Raw genomic sequence first — 27,882 nt, forward strand, 5'->3', positions numbered from 1 at the left:
AGTTTTACAAGTAGGTGCTAGGAGAACAAGCAGTTAAGGTTAAAGGGGGAGAACAATGATTATACATCAAGGGGGGATATTTCACGGTTAATCTAACAGGGGCAGCCTGACAACTACAATCTCCATTTGCCATCTGTAGGGAGGGAAGTCTCCAGGAGACCTGGTTTTCACTAGCAATGGTTTCCTCACTCTTGGGTGGGGTTCAGGCCCAGTTTACATCCTGCCTTTAAGACAGATGACAGGCTTCAAGATGGAGTCTCTCCTGCTTGCCTCACACTGGTCCCAACATTGCGCCCTCTTGATGCCCATCTTATCTTTAACGATGGGCACCAGTCATGGGTCGGCATTGTACACGGGGACTGTGTAACTGCGGCTGGGCTGTCAGTCTGGAGGCTACACATCAAGGTATACACTGGAGAATGCAAGGCCTCCAAATTAGAAATACAAATGATTAACAAAATAATTACAAAAAGATTTTTCCACCAATCACCTTTGATCCAAGAAAATACCAGTGTCCAAAAAGGAGGATTATCGTTTGACATAGCTTTTACCTGGTTTTTCATCTTGTCTAGAGCAGCTGATACATTGCCAGATAAATCAGAGATATATACACAACATTTAACTTTAGTTATTGCAGAGGTCCCTCCTTGGGCCGGCTATGTCAAAGAAAGTGAAAGTTAGAAAGTTAAGTCGCTCAGTCGTGTCCTACTCTTTGCAACCCCATGGACTGTAGCCCACCAGGCTCCTCCGTCCATGGAATTCTCCAGGCAGGAATACTGGAGTGGGTTGCCATTTCCTTCTCCAGGGGATCTTCCCAACCCAGGGATTGAAGCGAGGTCTCCCACATTGCAGGCAGACACTTTAACCTCTGAGCCACCAGTGAAGCCCAAGTATGTCAAAAGTCATCAAATTTTGAATCACTGTCTTTCTCATTCTCATTTGTGTTTGTTCTTCATTTAAAACTTGGATTGCCTTTGTGTTGTCCAGGAGGGCCTGCTTCATGAAGTTAGAGCTTCTACTTTAATCATAATATCTGTTGTTTCTATAGACGGTACAAACAAGGCAGCTATGTAATCATACCATTGAAATACAGACCTTGCCCACTGCATGTAAATAAGGCAAATTTACTGGGGCTTGTTGTAAGGATGGCTTAATACTTCCACGAGCAAAGGCAAGTCCTAAAGTGTAGCGGCCAACACAACCGACTGGAAGCCAAGGCCCTAAGTTCTATCCATACAGTCATTGGGTGCCATTCGGGGCCACCCACCAGATCCCAGGGTTGCACTTCCAGTCTGAACCAGGCCAGCAAACTGGTAAATCTGGGCGATAAGTGACCTGTTATGTTTGTTCACATTGCTCAGAGGACAAGTATCCCACATATTTTAATTCTTTTGGATCCATGGGACAGTCACCAAATCCAATCTTTTGTTCCCTTTGCTCCCAACAGATAGAGGCAGGGACAATAGGTTGGCCTTTTCTGGAGTCGTTCAAATATATTTATCTATATCTGGTAAAATTGTTCAAAGTACCTGATGGATTGGCCCTTTTTACTGGCCATAGAGTTTTTATCTTTTTTAATTTTTTAAGTAAAAAGTGTAGGCTTTTGCTACTTCTGGAAAGCTTGCATTTACTTTAAAAGTCACCCATGGCCTTGATCAATCTGATTAGAGTCCAGCTTATACCAAGAAAGAAGTGACAGGTTGTGAGTTACCAAAGAAAGAAATGTTTCCCGTTATTGTCTCAAAAGAGGAACAGAGGGGGCTGAAGTCCCCTCTGTGAAGGGGAGACACCCACCAAGGAAGTCCATCAATCACTGACAAAGGCATGGCCCCACAAACACATCAGTTAGAGGTGTTATGGAAGTTTGCATACAAGTGGGCCCAGGACAGGAACACTGTATCCTGAGTTTGCAGTCCCAGTAGGGTTGTCATGCCGATTAGGACTAGCAGAGTCATCTGTAGCAGCTCCATCCTGGGTCTTTGGTCGTCGATGGAAGATGAGTCGGGTCTTCAGGGGCTCTCCTGGATTAGTGTGGGCGGTCCAGTGTCCCTTTCCCTCCGCTGCTGTCTTGAGCCGAGTGTGGTGAGTCCAGGGACTGATGCCTGCAACTTTAACTGCAGTGGGAGTGGTTAGTACAATAGTGTACGGCCCTCTCCAGGTGGGGGTTACCGTCTGCTGTTTCCAATCCTTTGCTAAATCTCCTGGTGAGTATGGGTATATAGTAGTACCTAAGGAAAATGGAATCCTTTCTTGAACATAAGGGATGATATCATGGATTACCTCCCCCAACTGTTCCAGTTGCAGTGACACCTCATCCCTCCTCTTGGTAATAAATTTCCCTTTACTTCCTGAATAAGTGGAGAAGGCCTCCCGAACATTATCTCATAGGGGGAATACCCGTGGGACCAGGGGGTCATCCTGATCCTCATTAACGCTAATGGCAGCCCGTCCATCCAGGGGGCAGCAGTTTCTTGCAGCCATTTTGCCAAAGTCACCCTGATGGTCCGGTTCATTCTCTCAACTGTTCCTGACCTTTGTGGCCTATGCGCTGCATGTAGTCTCCATTTAATATTTACTGCTTTGCAGACCAGTTGGAGTAATTCAGCCACAAACGCAGGCCCATTATCTGACTCTACACTCAGAGGGAACCCAAACCTAGGAATAATGTGTCTCAGCAAGAATCGGGCCACTTCTTTGCTTTTTCAGTCTTGGTGGGGTAAGCTTCTACCCATCCCGTAAAAGTACATACCATCACCAGCAGATATTTGTGTCCTCGGCATGGCTTGACCTCAGTGAAGTCCGCTTCTAGATGTTTAAATGGAGCGTTCCCTTATTCTTGGCACAGGTTACACATGCGAGGCTTGCATCTGCACAAACGGCTATCAGACATGGTATGACAAAATACCAAGCTGAAATCTTGCTCAGTTCATGCCCAGGTGGTTTTATCCTCGTCATAGACTGGGGCCACCTGGGCGGTTAGTAGGCTAGACACCACAGGCATCACCAGAAGTTTGGTTGCTACATTGTCCTGGGCGGCTGCTTTTTGCTGCTTGGTCGGCCAGACAGTTCCTTTTCGCCTGAGATGTGTCCGCCCTCTGGCGGCCTCTACGGTGCATTACTGCCACTGCAGCGGGTTCCCACAGTGCTTCCAACAGCAGCAAATTTTCCTCTTTGTTTTTTATCTCTTTGTCAGTTGCAGTTAATAGTCCCCTTTCCTTATATACGGAGAATGGCTGGTAGTAAAGAGCAGTGGGGCCAGGATGAATGTGCCCATCTGACCCCACCTTAAAACTCAACATTCGGAAAACTATGATCATGGTATCTGGTTCCATCACTTCATGGCAAATAGATGGAAACAGTGTAAACAATGGCAGACTTTATTTTGGGGGGCTCCAAAGTCACTGCAGATGATGACTGCAGCCGTGAAATTAAAAGATGCTTGCTCCTTGGAAGAAAAGTTGTGACCAACCTAGACAGCATATTAAAAAGCAGAGACATTACTTTGCCAACAAAGGTCTGTCTAGTCAAGGCCGTGGTTTTTCCAGTGGTCATGTATGGATGTGAGAGTTGGACTATAGAGAAAACTGAGTGCTGAAGAGTTGATGCTTTTGAACTGTGGTGTTGGAGGAGACTCTTGAGAGTCCCTTGGACTGCAAGGAGATCCAACCAGTCCATCCTAAAGGAGATCAGTCCTGGGTGTTCATTGGAAGGACTGATGCTGAAGCTGAAACTCCAATACTTTAGCCACCTTATGTGAAGAACTGACTGCTTTGAAAAGACCCTGATGCTGGGAAAGATAGAAGGCGGGAGGAAAAGGGGATGACAGAGGATGAGATGGTTTGCTGGCATCACCGACTCCATGGACATGAATTTGAGTAAACTCTTGGAGTTGGTGATGGACAGGGAGGCCTGGCATGCTGCAGTCCATGGGGTCGCAAAGAGTCAGACACGACTGAATGGCTGAACTGAACTGAACTGACCCCACCTGCGGTGCTGCCTGGACTTCCCTAAGAGGCGTCTGCAAAACCTTTCTCTCTTGAGACTTCTTTGTAGACCTCATCCGCCTCTGAACACTCGCTCTCCCTTTTCCCTTCCTCTGAACCGGGAGGGGGGTGTAATGCTGGCACAGTTTCTCCCATCGTAACGATGGTGCAGCAGGAGGGGAAGGAGCTACCTGCACCGGGGAGGTGGGGAGGAAAATCTCTCTTTTCCCACTTCCTCCTCCTGCTCTGGGAGTCTGCATGTGTTCCCAGTGTGGGGGAGGAAGTGGAAGCCCCTCTTCCTCTGGATCTTGATACATTTTTTTTTTCGACTTTTCTTACCTGGGTTCTGCCTGCGCCAGCAAAATCTTGCTTTCTCATTTGTCAAGGTAACGTACCCGGGCCCGAAGGGGTGGGTTTTGTGCAATTAGTAGCCATGAGTCAATGTACGGAAACTGAAGTGGGTGGCCTGGCTACCCGGTTACCACAGAGTACACAGCCCAAACTTTGTCCAATTTTAGGGTTCCCTCTGAGGGCCATCCTACCCCAAAGGATATCTCACAAAAGCTTTTAAGCTTATTCTGGGTTAGCTTTCCACCATAGTCTCCTCCAAAGCCCTTTCTGAAGTTTTTAATCATGCATCCAAGAACGACCGGCTTGGATTCTCCACTACCCATCCTGCTCTTACTTTCCTTCTGTATTACCTCTCGTGCTCCTCTCTCGGTAGCCAGCCAGATCCAATCAATTAAGGCTTCCACATACTCTTCTCTGCACAAGTCTGATCCTTGCTAAATCCAAGACCGTCTTATCACTGGTTGGTGCAGGCAAATGTGCGTCCAAAGGCACAGTTCCCAGTCCGACCCCAAACAATGCTTTGGGAGATCCCAGAGTCCCTAAGGAGAACGGGAGGTGTCTTGGTAAAGGGGACAGTCCCTTGGAAACCAAAATATTTGTTGACAAACAACCAGTACAGGCCTAGTTAACAGAGTACCACTTATTTCAGTAAACAATTCCCTACCACGCCTACGAGGACACAGCCGCCAAACACTCATCCAGCCCCAAGGGGTTGCTCAGGCCCCTTCTTCCACTGTTACAGTGGGACCTATCTGCACGCTTCCCTTCTGTCGACAACAGTTGTGAAGTCCGCCTGGAAGGACAAATCGCTAAAACAAGAGGTGATCCAGAGAGGGAGGCGCCTTCCCCTCCCAGAGGCTCTCATCCCCGCGAGCTGCAGGCGGAGGCTCAACGGGCTTGTATCTCTGGGGGCTTCCCAGCCAACATACCAGAAATGTTGTGGAATCTGGAGTCGCAAAACACACCTCGGAGGACACTCAGGACAGTGGAGTACAGTTGTTTACGCCAGCAGGTCCAAGGGGAATCAGTTCCCAACAAGGACCCTGATGTTTCTGAGAGGCCCAGTTTTTCACCCACCCACCGCCCCAGCTAGGTGACTGGTTGCATGATAGCAACCTCTTTGTTGTATGTGATTGAGTTTTACAACAAGTAGGTGATAGGAGGACAAGCAATTAAGGCTGAAGGGGGAAAACAATGATTATACATCAAGGGGGGATGTCTCCATGGTTAATCTAACAGGAGCAACCTGGCCTCAGCTACAGTCTCCATTTGCCATCAGTAGGGAGGGAAGTCTCCAGGAGACCTGGTTTTCATTAGCAATGGTTTCCTCACTCTTGGGCAGGGTTCAGGCCCAGTTTACATCCTGCCTTAAAGACGGATGACAGGCTTCAAGATGGAGTCTCTCCTGCTTGCCTCACACTGGCCCCAACAATGAAAGTTAATAACTCTGAAACCCAAATGAAAAGTTAAAAAACAAAACAAACAAACAACAACAACAAAAAAAACCACAGGTGCTTTAAGGGGGGGAAGAAAGGATGCATTTATTGAACTGACATCATGAATCAACAATTTTTTATATTTTTCTGTGTTTTTTTTTCTATGCTGATTCCAGCACTTAAGGCAAGACTAAACACTCCTGTTCCTTCACTTTATTTAAAAGCAGGGGGCTCCCGGTCCATAACTGGACTACATCATTTGAAGAAATCAATGGAACCTTAGGCACAGTCGTTTCTGACCCACCCCTCGAAGTATAAAATCCAAAATGGGGCACATGGCTTGAGTCACAGTAACTGAGGAAGGGAACAAGCACCAGTGGTTTGTTGTATTTAGTTTCTCTGCTGGAATGTAAGGGCAATTAGTAAAAAAATGCAGAGTTAAGGCCACGCTGTAGACTTAAAGGTGTGGAGGTAGAGACAAGAGGAGGAGGAAAGCAGAGGACTGCCCAAGTAGCAGAGAAACGTCTCGACTGAAATCGCCCCCAAGGGGACTTCCTGGTGGTCTGATGGTTAAGAATCCGTCTTGCAATGCAGGCGACCCCGATTCTTTCCCTGGGCTGGGACAATCCCATATGCCTCTGAGCACACCTGTGTACCACAACTGCTGAGCCCAAGAGCTGAAACTACTGAAGCTCACGTACCTAGAGCCTCTGCTCTACAACAGAAGAAGCCACTGCAATGAGAAGTCTGCGCACCTCCATGAACGGTAGCCCCCGGTTCCAGTTGTGGTAGTCCCACAACTAGAGAACGCCCGCATGCAGTAACAAAGACCCACCACAGCCAAAACATGATAAGTAAGTTAATTTAAAAAGAAATCTTCCCCAAGGAAACCCTTAGATACCAATTTCTGAGGTGCCTGTGCTGTACATAGTCAGTCTCCAGATTTACCTTCCAGCCCCTGACAAGTTAACAGTAATGACTTCATACTTTCATCCTGAGATAACTTGGGGAGATTTCCCTTTTAGAAGTACTAGATTTCCTGCTGCTATTTCTTTTAAATTCCTCTGGAACACAGAGACTTTTGGAAAAGGAGTAGACAGAGTAGAATGTTTTAGCTTCTACCCTAAGAGTAGGTGTGACGTTCAGGGCTTAGGAGAAAGAAATACCAGTAAATGTAAAGTCTTTTGGCTTTTATGTCTCTAAGAATGCCAAATTTATGCTGACCCCACCTGTATGTCCACTGCAACCAGATGCAGGGGGGTGATCAGCCTGGACCCTGGTCAATAGGTAATGCCTGTTACCATCTTTCCTCAAGCCCTGCTCCATGGAAATCTCCAAGAGGACACAATATCTTACCTTGCTGGCTGAAAAAAAAAAAAATGCACAGCTTGAAAGTTGAAAATTATGTTTTACTTGGCAGACAAAGTGGAGGACTTAAGCCTGGGACACAGCCTCTCAGATAGCTCTAAGGGACTACTCTGAAAAGGAAAGGAAGGAGCTAGGATATGTAGATATTTTTGCAACAAAGGCCAGGAAGTCAGAATAGCAAAAGATTACACTTAATTATAGAAAACCAGGTATCTCAAATTAAGACATTTAGTACTTCTCTATGTATGGGAAGATGCAAGAGTCTGGGCTCACTGAAATCACTCCTCAGCTGTCTGGGGCCAGTATCCCGTACTTTCTCATCCTGAGTCTCTGCAAGGCGCACCATCAGGGTGACTGCAGCTGACTGCTAGATGGCAGGCATTCTCTTTCTATCCTGAGTTCCCTCGGGGCTCACTTTGGGGGCCCTATAATGTGATGTCTTGATGGCTGCAACATCAAGTATTTACTGATATGGCAAGGAACACTTTCTCATTGACAACCTAATCAGAGTTATCTATGAGTCAGTTATACAAGGAATTGTACAGGGTTACTATACAGGAGACACACAGGAGTTTTGCAGGGAGTTATACAGAGGGCAAACAGGCCTTTGAGTAGCTGTTAGTTCAGATTAATAGAATCAAATTGTTAAGATAAGAACTCTTGGGCTTCAGTTTTACCATAGTTAACGCTGGAGTCCCTGGGTTTCAGGGAAATGAGTGAGCCAAGAACTACAAGCTCTTAGGTGATGGGAGGCAGGGGCAAGGGAACCCCATCATGTCCCATTTTGAGCTCTTATGCCCAAATCAGGACGAGGGGTTACCAGGGCACCTCAGGATGAGGATAGCTCATATGATGAGGCTTGTCTTATATTTCCATTCTGGTGAAAGAATTTTAAAACACAAGGGAAGAGGTTTGGGGTTCAAAATGGCAGATTTAATGATAGCATTTATCACCCATCTTTCTCAATATCTACATTTATTTTTTCTGTAAATTCACTCTTATTGGATTCCACTTATAAGTGAGATCATGCATAATTTGTCTTCTTCTGTCAGATTATTTCACATAGTATAACACTCTCAAGTTCCATCCATGTTGTCAGAAATGGCAGGATTTCTCTTTTTATGCCTGAATAATATTCTATTATATATCTCACAGCTCTGTTATCCATTCATTCATTGATACGCACTCAGATTTTTTCCATGCCTTGACTATTGTAAATAATGCTGCAATGAATATGAAGGTGCACTGGTGTCTCTTCCAGATAGTGATTTCACTTCCTTCAGATATATACTGAGAAGTAGAATTGCTGAATCATATGGTGGATCTATTTTTAATTTTTTGAGGAACCTCCATAATGTTTTCCACAGTGACTGTACAATTTACATTCTCAGTAACAGTGTTCTAGGGTTCTCTTTTCTCCACATCCTTGCAAGCATTTGTCTTGCTTATCTGTTGTCTCTTTCATAACAAGTATGATGAGATATCTCATTGTAGTTTCAATTTGCAGTTCCCTGATGATCAGCACTATTGAGTTTTCTTGTACCTGTACCTATTCCAGTCCATTGCCCAATTTTTAATCAGATTGATTTTTTTACTATTGAGTTTGAGTTGCTTGCATATTTCAGATACTAACCCCTTATTAGATATGTGCTTTGCAAATATTTTCTTCCTGTCCATAGGTTGTGTTGACTTAAAATTATGCAGAGCTTTTTAGTTTAATATAGCCCCACTTTTTTTTGTTTGTTCATTTGTTTGCCTTTGTTGTTTGTGCTTTAAGTGTCATATCCAGGAAATCATTGTCAAGACCAAAGTCAGGGAGCTTTTTCCCTATGTTTTCTTCTAGGAGTTTTATGATTTCAGATCTTATATTTATGTCTTTAATTTTGAGTTATTTTAGTGGTATAAGATAGGGATCTTACATTCATTCATTTAAAATGATAGTTCCCTGGTGGCTCAGATCTTTAAGGGTCTGCCTGCAATGCAGGAGACCCAGGCTTGATCCCTCGGTCAGGAAGATCCTCTGGAGAAGGGAATGGTTACCCACTCCAATATACTTGCCTGGAGAATTCCGTGGACAAAGGGGCCTGGCTGGCTACAGCCCATGGGATCACAAAGAGTTGGACACAACTGAACTACTAACACTTTGACTTTCAAAGGGATAACAGGAACAAGTTCCTTACGTTAAAGCAAATGAGGGTAGATGACAGATATGGACAGTTTCTGAAAAATAGAAAACTGGAAGAGGAAAATGGTGGTGCATGAGGCTGGGTGGGGAAGCTGCTACTTAAAATAGAAGCCACAAGTCAGGGAAATGCTCCCAAGGAGGGCACTAGTCCAACAAAAGAACCATGGAAAGGCCCCCTAGAGGCGAGAGAGGGCCAGGGTGAAACGCAGCAAAAAAGCAAGAGTGTTAACAGAGATTCTTAAGTGGTGAATTATACCCATCATCACCCCCACCCAACCTCCTGTGGATAGAATACTTGGGAACAGAGTTCCTCCTACCTCTACTCCCCCAGATAAAATCAGATTAGCATCAGACATCTAGACATCTCATTTGAAACACTGGATGTTAGTAACACAATGGAGCAACACCTTCAAAATTCTGAGGGGAAAATTACTTTGAGCCTAGAATTATATAGTAAAATTAAAAGTTACTGATTTTTTCAGATTTTAGAATAAATCCATGAATGTAGTACAAATGGTTTAATTATGGGTACAAAACAGTATATAAATGACGGGAAGCTTGGGGATGTCAAAGTGTAGATGAGAGAAATTAGAAGATGGGAGTTTTGAGGGAGTTAAAGGGAAGGTAGGGCCCTTAATCCTACTGAGTCGGGAGTTACTGTCAGCAGAGTAATGGCCCTTCAGAGATGTCTACGGCCAAATCCCAGGATCCTGAGAATATATGAGGTTAAATAGCAAAGGTGAATTAAGTTTGCAGATAGTGTTAAAGCTGCTAATCAGCTGACTTGGAGATGGGAGATTATCCTGGATTATTTAGGCAGGCCCAATGTAATCATTTATTTACTCAGCAGCCAGTCAGCTTCAAGCCTGACTGGGTCAACGTAAACAAGCAGTGTATAGGCAGTCCTCAAATTCATATAATTCCCAGGCCCATCAATTTCACTGACATTGACTTAGTTAAATAAACCAGTTCCCTAACAGCACAGTTCAAATTTCAGTTACTATGGTATATTAGTTGTCAGTAGTTAGGTCCACAAATCCGTCCCTATGTAACACGTGCTGCAAGATCAGGGACCAGTATTCACCTTACTTCTCTCAAATCCTGCTAGGGATTGGTCACCGCCCATCTGTTAGTCAGTTCCCTCGGATGGCAGAGCACATTGTTATGCTGTCTCCTTGTTAACCATGTGATGCTTTACAAAGTGGATAACCAGATTTGGCCAGTAGAGACAAAAGTGCACAGGAGAAATGAAAACGATAAAGCTAGAAGTGAGACGAACACAGATGGAGTTGTAGAAGAAATCACTGGTTGTGGGAATGTTGGCCCTGCTGCTGTTCTAGGGCCTCTAGATATGCAGCTAGAGGAACTCAGTGCAGGCAAGCTTATCATCTTAAAGGAGGAAGGTTGTAATGAGAACGATGAGAATGTCCCAGAGGAAGTGATGGTAAGAGGTTAGTTGACATTCTAATGGAAATAATCCTGCCTCAAGGAGTTGCAAGCTGCCTGCTTGCTTCAGAAGTCCCAAAGGTTTGACCAAACCTATTGATGTCATAAGTAGGAAAACATCAACTGGATGGATTATTAGGCAGCTGCTAGCCCACAACCTTTTAGGGCCAGCAGAGAGAAAATGCTAATTTGCCAACAAGGTCCATTATCCAGGTTCACACTCAGTATGTGTCCAAGCACTATCCAGGAATTTTCCAGACAGACTTAGGATGACTGGATCCCTCCTACAGAGAAAAATTGATGAAACATGGGTTTTTTTCTTTGTTTGTTTCTACCTGTACTTATGGGATCCTTCCCTACTGTGACACCCATGAGGGGAAATTGTTACTTAAAAATGAGCTCCAAGCAAGGATTTACAAGTAGTGTTACTCTCAGCAAACAGAATGCTGGGAAACGTACATTCCTTCAAAGAATAAAAGGCAAGAAAATAGCGCTTTTCAGGCATCTATCAGCAACTGTCTAGATTCTAAGATGTGAGAACTCCAGGTTTGCCCAGAGGCCCTAATTTCCAGGGTCAAGGCGGTATGTTTCCCTGCACTTTCCGATCCTTGTAAACGCATTCCTTGGTCATACTGGGACTGGCCATGAGGAAACAGGCTGCGGGAGTGTGTCTGAGAGTGCGGGTGCCGTACTGTTGTTACCTAGATTAGTTGACATTCCACTGGAAATGGGCCAGCGGCTAGGAGTCGCAAGCCGCCTTCTGCTTCACAAATCTCAAAAGGTTGACCAAAGATATTGTTGTCACAAGTAAGAAAACAGCAATTGGATGGATTTTTAGGTAACCGCTAGGCGGCACCTTTTTAGGGCCAACAGAAAGAAAATGCTAATTTTGCCAAGAAGGTCCAGTATCCAGGTTCACACTCAGTATGTGTCCCTGCAGTATCCAAGAATTTTCCAGACAGACCTAGGATCACTGGATCCTTCCTACAGAGAAAACTTGATGGAACAGACATTTGATGTTTGTTTGCTTTTCCCTGTGAGTGAGGGGGTTTTGCCTACTGTAACACAGGTGAGGGGAAATTTTTACTTAAAAATGACCTCCAAGCAAGGATTTCTGAGCAGTCTGTTGCTCTCAGCAAACAGAATGCTGTGAAATCTATGTTCCTTTGATGAATGAAAGGGGAAAAAGAGAGTGATTTTCAGGAATCTGTCAATCAGCAACAGTCTAGATTTTAAGATGTGAGAACTCCAGGTTTGCACAGAGCCCCTCATTTCCAAAGTCACAACCAGTATGTTTCCTCGCATTTCCAAGCCTTGTGAACCCAAACCTAGGTCATACTGGGACTGCCCATGAGGAAACAGGCTGTGTGTCTGAGAGTGCTGAGTGCCGTCTAGTTTTGTTACCAAAGGAGTTTACATTCCACTGGAAATGATCCAGCGGCAAGGAATTGCAGCCGCACTAAGAAATGCTGCTTCTACCATTAGGCTCCAAATCCCGTGTTAAGAAAAGCAAATGTCCCTGTAGTTAGAGAGCTGTGTAAGGGAGCCCAAGGACAGATTGCACCATTTGCTAATTAAAGAGTTCAGTGGGGAGTGTTCTGTGGGTGCTGACTTGCACACCTGTTCTCAGCTGAATTTGGTGAAAGTGCCCTGGGTGATGACTTCCCACTAAGAAGTGGCAAGCAGCGCTGCAACAATCCTGCTTTCACAGGAAGAATATAGTGATTTTCCTTACTGCCTGGATTTCCAGCTTGAAGATAACACTTTTCCCTCCTCATTGAGAGCTGTGTAAAGACACTCATAGCATACACACAGTGCACCGATTCTGAACAAAAATATCGGTGGAGAGTGTTCTGGAAATGTGGATGGCCATGCCTGTGTTTACCCTGATCAGGCGAAACATACTGTCAGATGACATCCTAGCAAGAAGGGGCAAGCAGTCTGATTCTTGAGAAGTGAAGTTACTTGGCCGTGAGTGACTCCTTGAGATCCCATGACCTGTAGCCTGCCACGCTGCTCTGTTCATGGAATTTTCCAGGCAAGAGTATTGGAGTGGGTTGCCATTCCCTTCTCCAGGGGATCTTCCTGACCCATTGATCAAACCTGGGTCTCTTTCTCTGCAGGCAGCTTCTTTGCAGTCTGAGCCACCAAGGAAGCCTATATGTGTGTGTGTGTGTGTGTGTGTGTGTGTGTGTGTATGCAATGAATATTACTGGCCATCAAAATGAATGAAATAATGCCACTGGCAGCGGCATGGATGGACCTATTTTCATGCTAAGTGAAGTAAGCCAGACAGAAAAAGATAAATATCATATGACAGCACTTATGTGTGGAATCTAATAAAATTATACAAATTAACATATACAAAACAGATATGGCTCCACAGACATGGAAAACAAACATTTTTACCAAAGGGGAAGGAGGGGGAAGAAGTTAGGAGTTTGGGATTAACATATATATATACTGCCATATATAAAATAGATAATCAACAAAGACCTATTATGTAGTATGGGGACCTATACTCAATATTTTGTAATAACCTCTAAGGGAAAAATCTGAAAAAAGATACAGATATACATGTATGCAAAACTGAATCACTTTGCTATACACCTGAAAACTAACACAGCTTTAGAAATCAACTATGCTTCAATTTTAAAGTAAGCTTAGAAACAAGTGTGCTCAGTATGAAAGTCTGAAGAAAGGAGAAAGGAGGGAAGGAGAGGAGAAAGGGAGAAAGAAGAAATAAAAAAGCAAGATGGCGTTCAGCAAAGCCAATTAAATTTGTTTGGTCCTTGTAAGAGTTCCTGAATAGCTTCCACTCTGTTACATATTCTAACAGAAGTAAGACATCTGATCTGTTGATAATTATATTTTCTTGATTATAATCTTTTGTTGAGAGCAAAAGCGATGGTTTGGGGGGATTACCTATGCCCACTTATCCTCAGAAATCAGAATAGTTATGCTAGGGCATAAGATCGTTCCACCTGGTTCAGAATCAGTCAGAATGGCTGATGATTCAAATTTTTTTGGTGCATTTTAAAGGGACTAGTGAATGTTGGTCAACATTTGTTTCTTCACTATTCCTGAAACAATTCTTAAGTATTTTATTGAAACAACTGCTAAATCATAGAAAAAAATTCATTCTCACCCTTGCACATTGAGAATAGCCTCTCATGCTTTGTTGTTGCTGTTCAGTAGCTCAGTCACGTCCGACACTTTGTGATCCCATGGGGCTCACCAGGATTCCCTGTCCTTCACCATCTCCCAGAGCTGGCTCAAACTCATGTCCATCGAGTTGGGGATGCCATCCATCCATGTCATCCTCTGTCGTCCCCTTCTCCTCCCACCTCCTGGATTTTGTGTCCTAGCTCCTGCCACTGATTTGACCTTCTTCTTGGCACCCAACCCCAACAAAGCTTGTCTGATCCTGTGCCCCTTTACAGAGCTTATTCCCGCAGTAGATTTCAACATTAACTCATTATTGACTGTTGAGTTTTATTTTCTCTTCTTCAATAAATATGCATGGTTCATATAGGAGTTCATGATCTGAGCCACAGTCATCTTCCAGTACTGTTTTTGCTGACTGTATAGAGCTTCTCATTCTTTGCCTGCAAAGAATATAATCAATTTTATTTCAATATTGACCATCTGATGATGTCCATGTGTGGATTCATCTCTTGTATTGATGGAAGAGGGTGTTTGCTATGAGGGCTTTCTCTTGGCAAAAGTTTGTTAGCCTTTTCCCTGATTCATTTTGTTCTCCAAAGCCAAACTTGCCTGTTACTCCAGGTATTTCTTGACTTCCTACTTTTGCATTCAAGTCCCATATGATGAAAAGGACATCTTTCTTGGGTGTTAGTTCTAGAAGTTCTTGTAGGTCTTCATAGAACCATTCAACTTCAGCTTCTGATTACTGTGATATTGAATGGTTTGCCTTGGAAATGAACAGAGATCATTCTGTTGTTTTGGAGATTGCACCCAAGCACTGCACTTTGGACTCTTTTGTTGACTATGGGGGCTACTCCATTTCTTCTAAGGGATTCTTGCCCAATAGTAGATATAGTGGTCATCTGAATTAAATTTAACCGTTCCAGTCCATTTTAGTTCACTGATTCCCAAAATGTTGATGTTCACTCTTGCCATCTCCTGTTTGACCACTTTAAATTTGCCTTGATTCGTAGACCTAACATTCTAGGTTCCTATGCAGTATTATTCTTTACAGCATCAGACTTTACTACCATCACCAGTCACATACACAACTGGGTGTTGTTTTCACTTGGGCTCCATCTTTTCATTCTTTCTGGAGTTATTACTCCATGCCTCTCCAGTAGCATATTGGGCAAGTACCGACCTGGGGAGTTCATCTTTCAGTGTCATATCTTTTTGCCTTTTCATACTGTTCAAAATAGATTCAAAGGTTGATAGAGTTCCTGAAGAACTGTGGACAGAGGTTCATGACATTGTACCGGAGGCAGTGATCAAGACTATCCCTAAGAAAAAGAAATGCAAAAAGGCAAAATGGTTGTCTGAGGAAGCCTTACAAATAACTGAGAAAAGAAGAGAAGCTAAAGGCAAAGGAGAAAAGGCAAGATATACCCATTTGAATGCAGAGTTTCAAAGAATACTAGGAGAGGTAAGAAAGCCTTCATCAGTGATTAATGCAAAGAAATAGAGGAAAACAATAGAATGGGAAAGACTAGAGATCTCTTCAAGAAAATTAGATACCAAGGGAACATTTCATGCAAAGATGGGTTCGATAAAGGACAGAAATGGTATGGACCTAAACAGAAGCAGAAGATATTAAGAAGAGGTGGCAAGAATACCCAGAAGAACTATACAAAAAAGATTTTCATGACCCAGATAACCACGATGGTGTGATCACTCTCCTAGAGCCAGACATCCTGGAATGCAAAGTCAAGTGGGCCTTAGAAAGCATCACTATGAGTAAAGCTAGTGGAGGTGATGGAATTCCAGTTGGGCTATTTCAAATCCTAAAAGATGATGATGTTAAAGTGCTGCACTCAATATGCCAGCAAATTTGGAAAACTCAGCCATGGCCACAGGACTGGAAAAGGTCAGTTTTTGTTCCAATCTCAAAGAAAGGCATTGTTAAAGAATGTTCAAACTACCACACAATTGCACTCATCTCACATGCTAGTAAAGTAATACTCAAAATTCTCCAAGCCAGGCTTCAATAGTACATGAACCATGAACTTCCAGATGTTCAAGCTGGATTAAGAAAAGACAGAGGAACCAGAGATCAAATTTGCTGGGGTCCAGCCTCGGCAGGATCCAGGGGGTACCCTCAGGATGAACGGTGTCGGTGAGAGATAGAAGACACGTGAGACCAGTCTTGATAAGGCCAAGTCTGTCTTTTATTTTTTGACAACAGTTTATATACCCTCACTCAGAATGTATCCAAGATACAAGATGCTTACTCATGTTTATACAGGGTTAGTTTATATTACATCAGTTTGTCCTTAAGGAAGAACAAGATGCTTTCTGCATTTTGTTTCTATAATAAATCTTTACACATTATATTTTGGCCTTGGGGCTTATTAACATTTTATGTAAGTCAGGTGAATGTAAACCTATTTTCTGTTTCTGTGGTGATCTTAACAGAAGAGTTACAGTCTCACAGGGCAACAGTACAGCATGTCACAACATAGTAAAAATATGACCTTGTTAATACCAACATCAATTCTTCTGCAAAAGTTGTCAGTTAAATTTATCTAAAAGTTTTACCCCATACAGACTCTGCGGCTTTAATGAGGCAGCCTCTGCCTAGCACTCCTGGCTAATAATTAACAACTATTTCATTGTTACAACACTAGGGCTAAGCTCTTGTTTTTCTAGATCTACAACTATATTAACAATGGTTTCCATACCACAGCCTTAGCACACTAAAAGCAAAAACACAGCAAGCAAACGTTAAGCCGATAACCACTTTTATAATAATTTTTTCTTATATTTTCTAATAGGGCTCCTTCACCCCCCCAAAGGGCTCTGTATCTATTAGGGCCTTTATATGATCAGGTTCTTTATGCTAATTAAAATAATATAAGCAATCATGCATATTAGCACCAAGGGCATAAACGCATTTGCCAAACAAACTAAAATACCAGCAAAGGAGTTTAAATTAAAACACTCCTTTCACCCTGGATAATCTCATAAAATACCACCACCCAAAAAACTTATTGATTAAAGTCCTAAATTGATTCTTATTTGAAAAGAGATCAGGGAAGGCCTTCTGCCTGCATCACAAAAATTAGGGAGTAGTCTATTGAAGCAAGCATCAGAAAAACAGATACCATCTTTAAGGTGAGCACTGGGGGCAGCTTTGGGGCAGCTTTTTGGAATCCCTGAAAACCTGATCCGCCTTGCCCACCAGGTTTTCTCCCCATGACCTTGTCATGGGTGGGATCTTGTGAGCTAGCCTGTTCGAAATCCTTGAAAACCTGATCTGCCTTGCCCATCAGGTTTTCTCCCTCATGACCTTGTCATGGGTAGGATCTCGTCTGTTGGCTCCCGGCACAAATTGCCAATATCCTTTGGGTCATTGAAAAGCAAGAGAGTTCCAGAAAAACATGTACTTCTACTTTACTGACTACGCCAAAGCCTTTGACTGTGTGGATCACAACAAACTGTGGAAAATTCTGAAAGAGATGGGAAAACCAGACCACCTGACCTGCCTCTTGAGAAATCTGTATGCAGGTCAGGAAGCAACAGTTAGAACTGGATATGGAACAACCGACTGGTTCCAAATAGGAAAAGGAGTACGTCAAGGCTGTATATTGTCAACCTGTTTATTTAACTTATATGCAGAGTACATCATGAGAAATGCTGGGCTGGATGAAGCACAAGCTGGAATCAAGATTGCCGGGAGAAATATCAGTAACCTCAGATATTCAAATGACACCACCCTTATGGCAGAAAGTGAAGAAAAACTAAAGAGCCTCTTGATGAAGGTGAAAGAGGAGAGTGGAAAAAGTTGGCTTAAAGCTCAACATTCAGAAAACTAAGATCATGGCCTCCGGTCCCATCAGCTCAGTTCAGTTCAGTTCAGTCACTCAGTCATGTCTGACTCTTTGCGACCCCATGAAACGCAGCATGCCGGGCTTCCCTGTCCATCACCAACTCCCGGAGCCTACCCAAAGTCATGTCCATTGAGTCGGTGATGCCATCCAACCATCTTATCCTCTGTTGTCCCCTTCTCCTCCTGCCCTCAATCTTTCCCAGCATCAGGGTCTTTTCCAATGAGTCAGCTCTTCACATCAGGTGGCCAAAGTATTGGAGTTTCAGCTTCAACATCAGTCCTTCCAGTGAACACCGAGGACTGATCTCCTTTAGGATGGACTGGTTGGATCTCCTTAGGGGGACGACAGAGGATGAGATGGTTGAATGGCATCACCAACTCAATGGACATGAGTTTGGGTAGGCTCCGGGAATTGTTGATGGACAGGGAGGCTTGGCGTGCTGTGGCTCATGGGGTCGCAAAGAGTTGGACATGACTGAGCGACTGAACTGAACTGAACACAGTCAAAGGCTTTAGTGTAATCAGTGAAGCAGAAGTAGATGTTTTTCTGAAATTCCGTTTCTTTTTCTATGATCCAGTGGATGTTGGCAATTTGATCTCTGGTTCCTCTGCCTTTTCTAAATCCAGCTTGAACATCTGGCATTTCACAGTTCACATCCTGTTGAAGGATAACTTGAAGGATTTTGAGCATTACCTGGCAAAAATTTGAAATGAGTGCAATTGTATGGTAGTTTGAGCATTCTTTTGTATTGACTTTCTTTTTTTTTTTGACTTTCTTTATTATATATTGGAATAGTGCAGATTTCCACTATGCTGTTTTAGGTGTCCAGGAACTTGATTCGAATGTATCTAGATATATATCTATTCTTGCTCTGAACAGTGTGTTCAGTAGGGTTTTCTGTGCAGCTCACTATTTTTCTTTATGATTATCTATTGGATATGTATTCGTGTGTATGTGATAATGCAAAAGTCTTACTTTACCCCTCTCCCTAATTTTTTTTTTTTTTTTTTTTGGTAATTGTAAGTTGGTTTTCAAAGTTTGTAAGTCTTTTTCTGTTTTGTACAGTAGTTCATTGGTATAAATTGATAGATTCCTCCTGTAGGTGATATCTGATGATATTTCTCTCTCTCTGATTTACTTCACTGCACATGGTAATGTCTTGGTCCATCTTTGCTGCTGCCAATGGCATTATTTAATTCTGTTTTATGACTGAGGAGTATTCTAGTGTCTAGCTGTCTCAATCAGTCTTCCATTTTTGGTCTCTGGCTGTGTTTGTTGATTCTCCATCTCGGCTCTAATAAATAGTGCTTCTCTGAATATAGGGGTGCACGAGTCATTTCAAATTATGATTTTCTCTGTATCTCAACCCAGGAGTGGGATCATATGGTTCCTGTGTGTTGAGTTTTTTAAGGAACCTCCGTGCTGTTTTCCACAGTGGCTGCACCCATTTACACCCCCACCAAGAAAGAAGGAAGATTCTCTTTTGTCTCTGACCCCTGCAGCATTTATTCTTTGCGGGTCTTTCTGATGATGGCCATTCTGACCGTGGTGAGGTGATTCCTCAGTGTTGCTTTGATTTGCATTGACTTGATAATTAGTCATGTGAACTTTGTTTCCATGTACTTTTTGATCCTATACAGTGTGAGTACAGTTTGCCTGTTGAAATTGGCTTCTTGAACGTTGACCCTGTTTTAAATTCATTGTTTTGTGATTTACCCCCAAGGACTTCACTTGAGGGCAGGTGTCCTTTCCAGCCCTGCCTGCCTTGTGAATATTCAGAGCTGATTCAGTTCAGTTCAGTTCAGTCACTCAGTCATGTCTGACTCACTGCGACCCCATGGACTGCAGCACACCAGGCTTCCCTGTCCATCACCATCTCCCAGAGCTTGCTCAAACACATGTCCATCGAGTCAGTGATGCCATCCAACCATCTCATCCTCTGTCATCCCCTTCTCCTCCTGTCCTCAATCTTTCCCAGCATCATGGTCTTTTCCAGTGAGTCAGCCCTTCGCATCAGGTAGCCAAAGTATTGGAGTTTCAGCTTCAACATCAGTCCTTCCAATGAACACCCAGGACTGATCTCCTTTAGGATGGACTGGTTGGATCTCCTGCAGTCCAAGTGACTCTCAAGAGTCTTCTCCAACACCACAGTTCAAAAGTATCAATTCTTCTGCACTCAGCTTTCTTTATAGTCCAACTCTCACATCCATACATGACCACTGGAAAAACCATAGTCTTGACCAGACAGACCTTTCTTGACAAAGCAATGTCTCTGCTTTTTAATATGCTGTCTAGGTTGGTCATAACTTTCCTTCCAAGGAGTAAGAATTTTAATTTCATGGCTGCAATCACCACCTGCAGTGATTTTGGAGCCCCCAAAAATAAAGTCAGCCATTGTTTCCACTGTTTCCCCATCTATTTCCCATGAAGTGATGGGACCAGATGCTATGATCTTAGTTTTCTGAATGTTGAGCTTTAAGCCAACTTTTTCACTCTCCTCTTTCACTTTGATCAAGAGGTTCTTTAGTTCTTCACTTTCTGCCATAAGGGTGGTATCAGCTGCATATCTGAGGTTACTGATATTTCTCCCAGCAATCTTGATTCCAGCTTGTGCTTCATCCAGCCCAGCATTTCTCATGATGTCCTCTGCATATAAGTTAAATAAGCAGGGTGACAATATACAGCAGCAATTGCAACTCTCCGGTATGAGCCGGTGAGACCTCAGGAACTCAGGAAGGAGAAGAATATCAGCTCTCTAGCAGGCATCAGACTGCAGACACTCCCTAAGGTGAGCCCTGAGGAAAGGAAGCTCAGGATGTGAAAACAGGATGCTGGCCCAGATAGGTGAGGTGCATGTGAAAGGAATGATTTCCGTGAGCCCTGACTCTTGCATCTTCCCATACACAGAAAAGCACTAAATTCCTTGACTCAGGATGTCTGGTTTTCTTTAACAGTAATCTTTTGATATTCAGACTACCTGCCCTTTGTTACAAAGCTCTGTATAAGCTGGCTCCTCCCCTCCCCTCCCAGGAGCAGTTCTCTCAGGGTTGCTTGAGATGGTGTCTCCTGAGCTTGAAGTCCTAAAAATTCCCACTGAATAAAACATAACTCTTAACTTTTAGGTTGTGAATATTTTTTAAGTCAACAGGAATATTGTAATTTCATTCCCATTTTCATTGTTTAAGGAAGCTCCACGCTGTTTCTATGGGCTTCCCAGGTGATGCTAGTGGTAAAGAACCCACCTGCCAACACAGTAAACAGACGTGGGTTCGATCCCTGTGTGGAGAAGATCCCCTGGAGGAAACCCACTCCGGTATTTCTTGCCTGGAGAATCCCATGGACAGAGGAGCCTGGTGGGTTACAGTCCATAGGGTCAAAAAGAGTCAGACAGGACTGGAATGCCTTAGCATGCATGCACACTGTCTGCATCGTGGCTGTTCCCAGTTGGCATTCTAGCGTCGATGGAGGAGGGTTCTCGTTTCTCCACACCCTCTGCAGCCTTGGTTCTTTGTAGAGTGTTTGACATTGGCTGTTCTGACCAGCGTGAGGTGATACCTCATTGTAGTTTTGATTTGGATTTCTCTAATATTTAGCAAGGTTAACATCATTTTCTGTGATTTTTTTTTAAAGGGTATGAGTGAAACATCTAGCAATTGGCTTTTGAACGTCTGCCCTGTGTTTTGACGAACACTCCTAGAACAGTCCTTGAAGGCAGGTGTTGTTTACTCACAACCCCATGGGCCTTCTGAATATTAAGTACCCATCAGCACAGCTTTACACGTTGTTGTCATAAACAGTGCCAGCAGCATTTTTTTCATGCCCCATTCTTCCTTCTTTCTGTGCAATTTCATTTTGATCTTACATTGGAAGAAAAAAGTTGATTTCCAATGTTGTGTTGAAGAAGGAATTCGTAGGGCCAGGACTCCATCTCAGGCCTATCTGTGCTGATCATGCTCGGCTGCCTCTCCAGTGGACTCTGAACTCTCTGCTTAGTGCCTGTGGGAACGATAATGGAAGGATAAGACCCCCTCCGGACAGGGGAATCTTGAAGATCACATCCAGGTTACTCATTGCCTAAGAGGAAACATACCGTAATCACCCCTGTCTCCGGACAGGTCATAAATTTTTTCCATATCTATCGGGATGTAATCACAGGCTTATCGATTATTAACTGGTTAGAACGTGACCACAAGCTTATTGATTATTAACTGTTTGGAATGTAACTGCGGGCTTATTGATTATTGATTGTTTGAACACATAACACGTGAATGATGGGGTTATTGTAGTTGTATTTACCCTACCTTTGTTTATCTAAGTCTCAAGGGAATTGGGGTGGTGGGTTTGGACATGTACACATGGGGTATAAAAGATTTTCACAAATGCTGGTCGGGGTCCTTGGCTAAGAGGAGACTCTGCCTTGGGCCCGCTGGTGTACTAAACTGCACTCCACTATCTGCATTGTCCTTCTGAGTGAGTCTGTTTCCCGGAGAGCGTGGCTATAACAGTGTTTGTGTAAGGTGTACAGGAACTTAATTCAGTCATGCATAAACGCGTATCTATTCTTTTTCAGGTTCTTTTTCCCATATACAGAAGATCCTAAAAAGTACTGAGAAGTAAGAGTCAGAGAAGAGAAAAAAAATGCAGCAAGAGGTGGTGGAGGTGTTGGAAATAAATGCAAAATCTAAGGAATGTAATCCTGTAGAAGCAGGGCTCTACATATTTAAAGCACGGAAACTGGATTCTGGAATTCTTTACAGTGGGGGCATTCTCCCTAAGAAACTGCCAGAGAAGCCAGCCACCCACCGTGCCTACTGGCTTTGATTTTGAAACGGAGAAAAGAATCAAACAGCGAGAAGCAGAGTGTATTGGAGGATAAACACTTTAAATTTATGTGAAGCCTTGCCCTTTTCGCATCTTGTTAGGTGTTGTGGGTGTTCCTGAGAAGAAAGAAATTCCACTCACTGTCCCCAGGACTCCTGCCTTTGCTTGGAAGAAGAGAACCCCAAAACCCACCCAAGAAGATGAGGATGAGGAGCAGTCAGTAGTGATAAGAGCTCAATAACTGTCCCTTGATGGAATACCTCTGAAGCCCAAAATCCCGGTGAGGAGAACTGTGGAAATGCACCCTTTCTCTTTTGATTCAAAAAAGTCACTTACAGAAAGAGAAGAAAATAAAACAGCTGCAGAAAGGGGAGGTGCCCAAGTTCTAGGTGCTTCCTTTGCCTCATTTTACCCCCATTAACCTGCAGGAAAAGATGAAGCACACAAATCAAGTGGAGCCTTCTGCTTGGAGCCTGGCAGAAGAGGTGCCTGAAGGCACAGACTTGGGTTCTCTCCGTGCCCCGGTGACAAAGAAGTCTCCTCCTGGTGTGATGGAAAGAGCAGCCCTGGTTCCCAGACGGTGTGTGCAGCCGAGTCTAGCGGTGGAGTCGACTAGAACTTGAGTGGTACCCACTTAGTCACTTATAGTAATTTGTGTTGCTTCCATCCTCCTCCTCTTTTTTAATATGTCAGAATAGATAGTTGATTTAGTTTGTAATTTATTCACTTAAAGTATGATTTTTACTGCTTTTATCCTTCACTTTTTATATTTTATATTTAAAAATAAAGATACTTGATTTAGTTTATAGCTTATGTCTGATTCTTTCCTCTTCTCTGTGCAAAATGAATTTGGAGTTAAGGAGCCCTTTGCTATGAGGAGGGAGCCTCGTTAACCACCTGACGAGGAAGAGACGTGACTGATTTTGTGTCCCTCACCGAGGTCGTCTGCTGGCTTCAGGCAGGGCCGCTGTTCAGGCACCTTCTGCCCTTGTTGGTGCTGACAATGGGGGAATGCTGAGCAGGACATGTTTTAAGTCCTCCTGTGACCTGGGCTGGAATCAGTCTTTGTCTTGGTGAAAGTGAAAGTCGCTTACTTGTGTCTGACTCTGCGACCCCATGGACTATACAGTCCATGGAATTCTCCAGGCCAGAATACTGGAATGGGTAATCTTTCCCTTCTCCAAGGGATCTTCCCAACCCAGGGATTGAACCCAGGTCTCCCGCATTGCAGGTGGCTTCTTTACCAGCTGAGCCACAAGGGAAGCCCAAGAATACTGGTGTGCGTAGCCTATCCCTTCTCCAGGGGATCTTCCTGACCCAGGAATTGAACCAAGGTCTCCTGCACGTGGGTTCTTTACCAACTGAGCTATCAGGGAAGCTCAGCTTGACTGAAAATTAAAAGCAGTTCCATACTCCTCTCAACAGTGATTCTTAGCATTTATACCTCATCAACACCATACGTGTTCTCTTTCCTCCATGTCTTCTCCACCGTTTGCCTTTGTAGACCGAGGATGGCCTTCCAAACAGGTGCAGTGTTCCCTCGCTGTGGTTTTGATTTGCGTGTCTCTAACAATTCCTGATGTGCAGCACATTTTCATGGGCTTTGATTGTGACTAATATTGTCTGTGGAATTGACTGTGGAAATTTTCTTCTTCACAGTCTGCCCAGTTTTTATTTATTTTCAGTTAGTTACCCATGGAAGTTTTTAAAGTGCCAGCAGCATTTTTTAAGGCGCCCATTTAGAGCCCAGCAGTCTTTGTGAATATGAAGTGTTTATAAGTGTTGCAGTGAAATAAAAAATAGTTTTCTTTTTCTCTTTTGCCTTTTGAGTCCTTGTCTCCTTTAACTGTTCCTGATCTAGTCTGCATTGATAATTAAGTTTCCTTCTTTTCAGAAGACCAACCTGTTAAGTAAGCTATATCCTACACGTGTGTGTGTGTGTGTGTTAGTCACTCAGTTGTGTCTGACTCTTTGTGATCCCATGAACTGTAGCTCACCTGGCTCCTCTGTCCATAAAATTTTCCTGGCAAGAACACTGGAGTGGGTAGCCATTCCCTTCTCCAGGGATATCCCACACATATCTCCCTCTAACTCTGCATGAGCCATACTTTGCTTCTATTATCTTTTAATTTTAGGCTAGTACACATATGAGTACTTTATGGTACTCTCTCTGCAAAACTCCCCTTATAGTTTGTTTTCCCCTCTTTTTGCATTACAGGAAGAAAGCCACAGTGCAATCCACAAAAGACAAGGGACCCAACTCCTGAGCCTGCCGGACCCAAGTTACTGGGCTCCCTGATGCCAGCCTATTGACTATTTTGAAACAAAAATGCAGAAAGAAAGAATACAGGATCCTTATATATTTGCTCTTTATCTCCAACCTCTGACTATGAGCTCCAACTGTGTGATCCCCTTGATTACCCATTGGGGGGAGACACAGTTCTTGAGGCACAAGCCTACTGTGTTCTCTTATCTGCCAGCTTGGGGATTAAAGCCACCTTTCTGTTTCCTCCAAAAAATGATTATTTCCACAAAGGTATAAGGTTCCTGTATTCTTGTTCCTTTCAGCATTGTTTCAGAAAAGTCAATAGGTTAATCTGCTGAAAAGAAGAAAACTTAGTTATCAATGCAGATTATAGATCAGGAGCAGCTTAAGTAGAGAAGGAATCAAAAGACCAAAGGGAAAAAACTTTTTCTTATCTCACTGTAGCAAAAGTAATAGCTTTAAAGTTTCTGTTGTGGGAAATGGCCACAAGGAGACAGGATTTCTTCATCCCCTACTCCTGTTACTATAGTAACCAGAGCCTCAGGGTTACTCCTAGTCCATGATTTCTTCTGGCACATGCCAGAAGCCTGTCTCATTAACCCTTGTTTTTGTTTTTGATTTTTTTTAAGTTAGCGTTTACTTTTTTTGGAGGATGGCTGACTTACAATGTTGTGTTTGTCGGTGTAGAGATTCTTCATCAGTTATCTCCATAAACATATTGATTCATCTTTTTTTCCCCCATACACATTATTATAGTGTAGTACACTACCCTTTCTAAAGTAGGTCCATGTTGATTCTATAGTCTGTATGTATTTGTGAGAATAAATGAATCCCCACCTCCTCATTTATCCCTTCCACCCACCACTCCCTTTGGTAACCATGTTTGTTTCCTAAGACTGTGTGTGTATTTCGCTTTTATAAAATAGCTCATTGGTATCAGTTTCTCCTTCTGAAGTATTTCAGTTACTATGATTGTTCTAGATTAATCTATGATTGTTCTAGATTATCCCTGTAAATGGCATTTTTTCCCCATGGCAATCATATTCCATTCTATGCATAGATGACTTCTTTATTCATTCGTCTGTCCATGCGCGCTTTGGTTACTTCCGTGTCTCAGCTGTTGTAAATGCTGCTGCAGTGCATGCTGGTGTCATTGTTTTTGTTGTTTGGTCACTACTTCTGTCTTGCAAAACCAAAACAGTCCCCATGAGACACTCAGTCCGCATTCCCCTGCCTCCTCTCCTGGCACTCACCATCCTGCTTTCTGTGTCTATGGAGCTGACTGCTCCAGGGGCCTTGTATGAGTGGACTTAATCATTATTTGTCCTTCCATGTCTTGCTTATGTCACTGAGCATAATGCCCTCAGGGTTCATGCATGCTGTAGCCTGTGTCAGAACTGCCTTCCTTTCAGGCAGACAACATTTATTGTGTGGATGGATCATGGTCTGTTTGTCTGTTCTTCTGTCGTGGGATACATGGAATATCTACATTTATCTCTCATGTCTTGTAATATTTGTGGAATAACTTAAGAAAGTCCCATGATCCAAAAGTCATTAACCATTAGCTACTTTATAAACTTTTTTATTTTGAAAACCATCAAACCTCAGAAGACGGGAAGAAGGCATGTGAGCTTCACTTGTGTTTAGGAACGGATGCTTTAGGGTCTTCATTTTATTCCCCATGCGTGTGTTATGCGTGTTATGCATGTGTGCGCACTTGTTTGCGGACATGTGCTATTCGTGTGCACGGTGTGTGTAGGTGCGCAGTGCATATGTGTGCGAGGGGGTGAGGTGGGGGTGGTGGGGGTGCTAATGGGTCATGGGTTGGGGGCTTGGGACCCGAGGTGGGCAGGCGGGTGCAGGTTGGAAGCTCTCTGTGGGTTCTCTGCTCTGATGGCGTCTATGCCCCACCTCTGCCAGCATTCTCTGCTTAGATGCAGCACAGTGCCCTGTGGGCATCAGTCCTGGCACGACGTCACCTGAGCGGGATCCTAGGAGGTGTCAGCCACTCTCCCCCCACACCCTGTGGGGAAGCAGGAGCTGAGCGTGCTCCACCCCCTAACTGACCATCAGGATGGACGGACCCGCTGTCTCCACGGGACCCCGCAGGATGGTCCCTCCCGGGCGTCTGGGGGCAGCGCCTCCTGCTGGAAGCCTGGGACGCTGCAGCCAGGCCACTTCCGGTCTGTCCCTGGGGGACCCCGGGCTGCGCTCGAGGTTCCTGGCTCTCCCTGGCCCCGAGAACCACGTGGCCACAGAACCTGCTCACTGCTCTGTTCTGCCCCTTGAGATGTTAGTGACGAAGCTTTTGTTCCGTTTCCTGACGTGGGTGAAGTGTGGAGCCCAGGGGTGATCTCTTCTTCAACAAGGGTAGATCCTAGTTCCCACATGCGGGTGAGCCCCCTGTCCAGCGATGAGACCCGGGGGTGTGACCTGTGCCTCCTGGGAGCGCAGCCCTAAGCTGCTTTGAACCTGACCACGTTCTGTCTACATGGTCGATTCAGACCTCTCCAGGTCCTGTCTACACCGATTATGTTTAGATGAGGCCGTGCTTCTACGATGAGAACATTTACACCTGACCGGGTTCTCTGTGCGGCAGGACGCGGAGACCTGGGTAGAGACCCGGCCTGGCCTCTGTCACGGAAAACTCTGTGCCTGCGTCTGAATGTCAGCGCTCAGATGTCTGGGGTCTGGAGCTGAGGTGCGTTTCTCTGGGTAACCGTGCTTTTCTCTGAGTGGGCTTCCACGGCCCTCCCGGGGGTCAGTGCTGAGGTAGGGCTCTTAGGCTTTCCCTCGACAAGTTCACCTTCCCTGGGGCTCATCGAGACACCTCAGGGAGGCTGCCTGGCGCTGTTCAGTCTCTCAGTCGTGTCCAACTCTTTGTGACCCCATGGACTGCAGCACGCCAGGCTTCCCTGTCCTCCTCTATCTCCAGTGTTTGCTCAAGCTCACATCTGTTGAGTCAGTGATGCCATCCAGCCATCTCATC

The 27,882-nt window shown here is 44.1% G+C and overlaps 1 long non-coding RNA gene across 1 annotated transcript in view; it reads left to right on the forward strand.

Annotated features, from left to right (window-relative positions):
- The window catches only part of LOC122443024, a 32,191-nt gene extending 8,819 nt beyond the window's left edge, over window positions 1-23,372 (forward strand). Inside the window, exon 3 of the long non-coding RNA XR_006269876.1 lies at window positions 22,377-23,372. This is a non-coding gene — a long non-coding RNA (uncharacterized LOC122443024). The remainder of the gene's footprint in view (window positions 1-22,376) is intronic.
- The last annotated feature ends 4,510 nt before the right edge of the window (window positions 23,373-27,882 follow it).

Source organism: Cervus canadensis, chromosome 6 (genome assembly GCF_019320065.1).
Source record: "Cervus canadensis isolate Bull #8, Minnesota chromosome 6, ASM1932006v1, whole genome shotgun sequence".
In the NCBI taxonomy this organism is placed as follows: domain Eukaryota; kingdom Metazoa; phylum Chordata; class Mammalia; order Artiodactyla; family Cervidae; genus Cervus; species Cervus canadensis.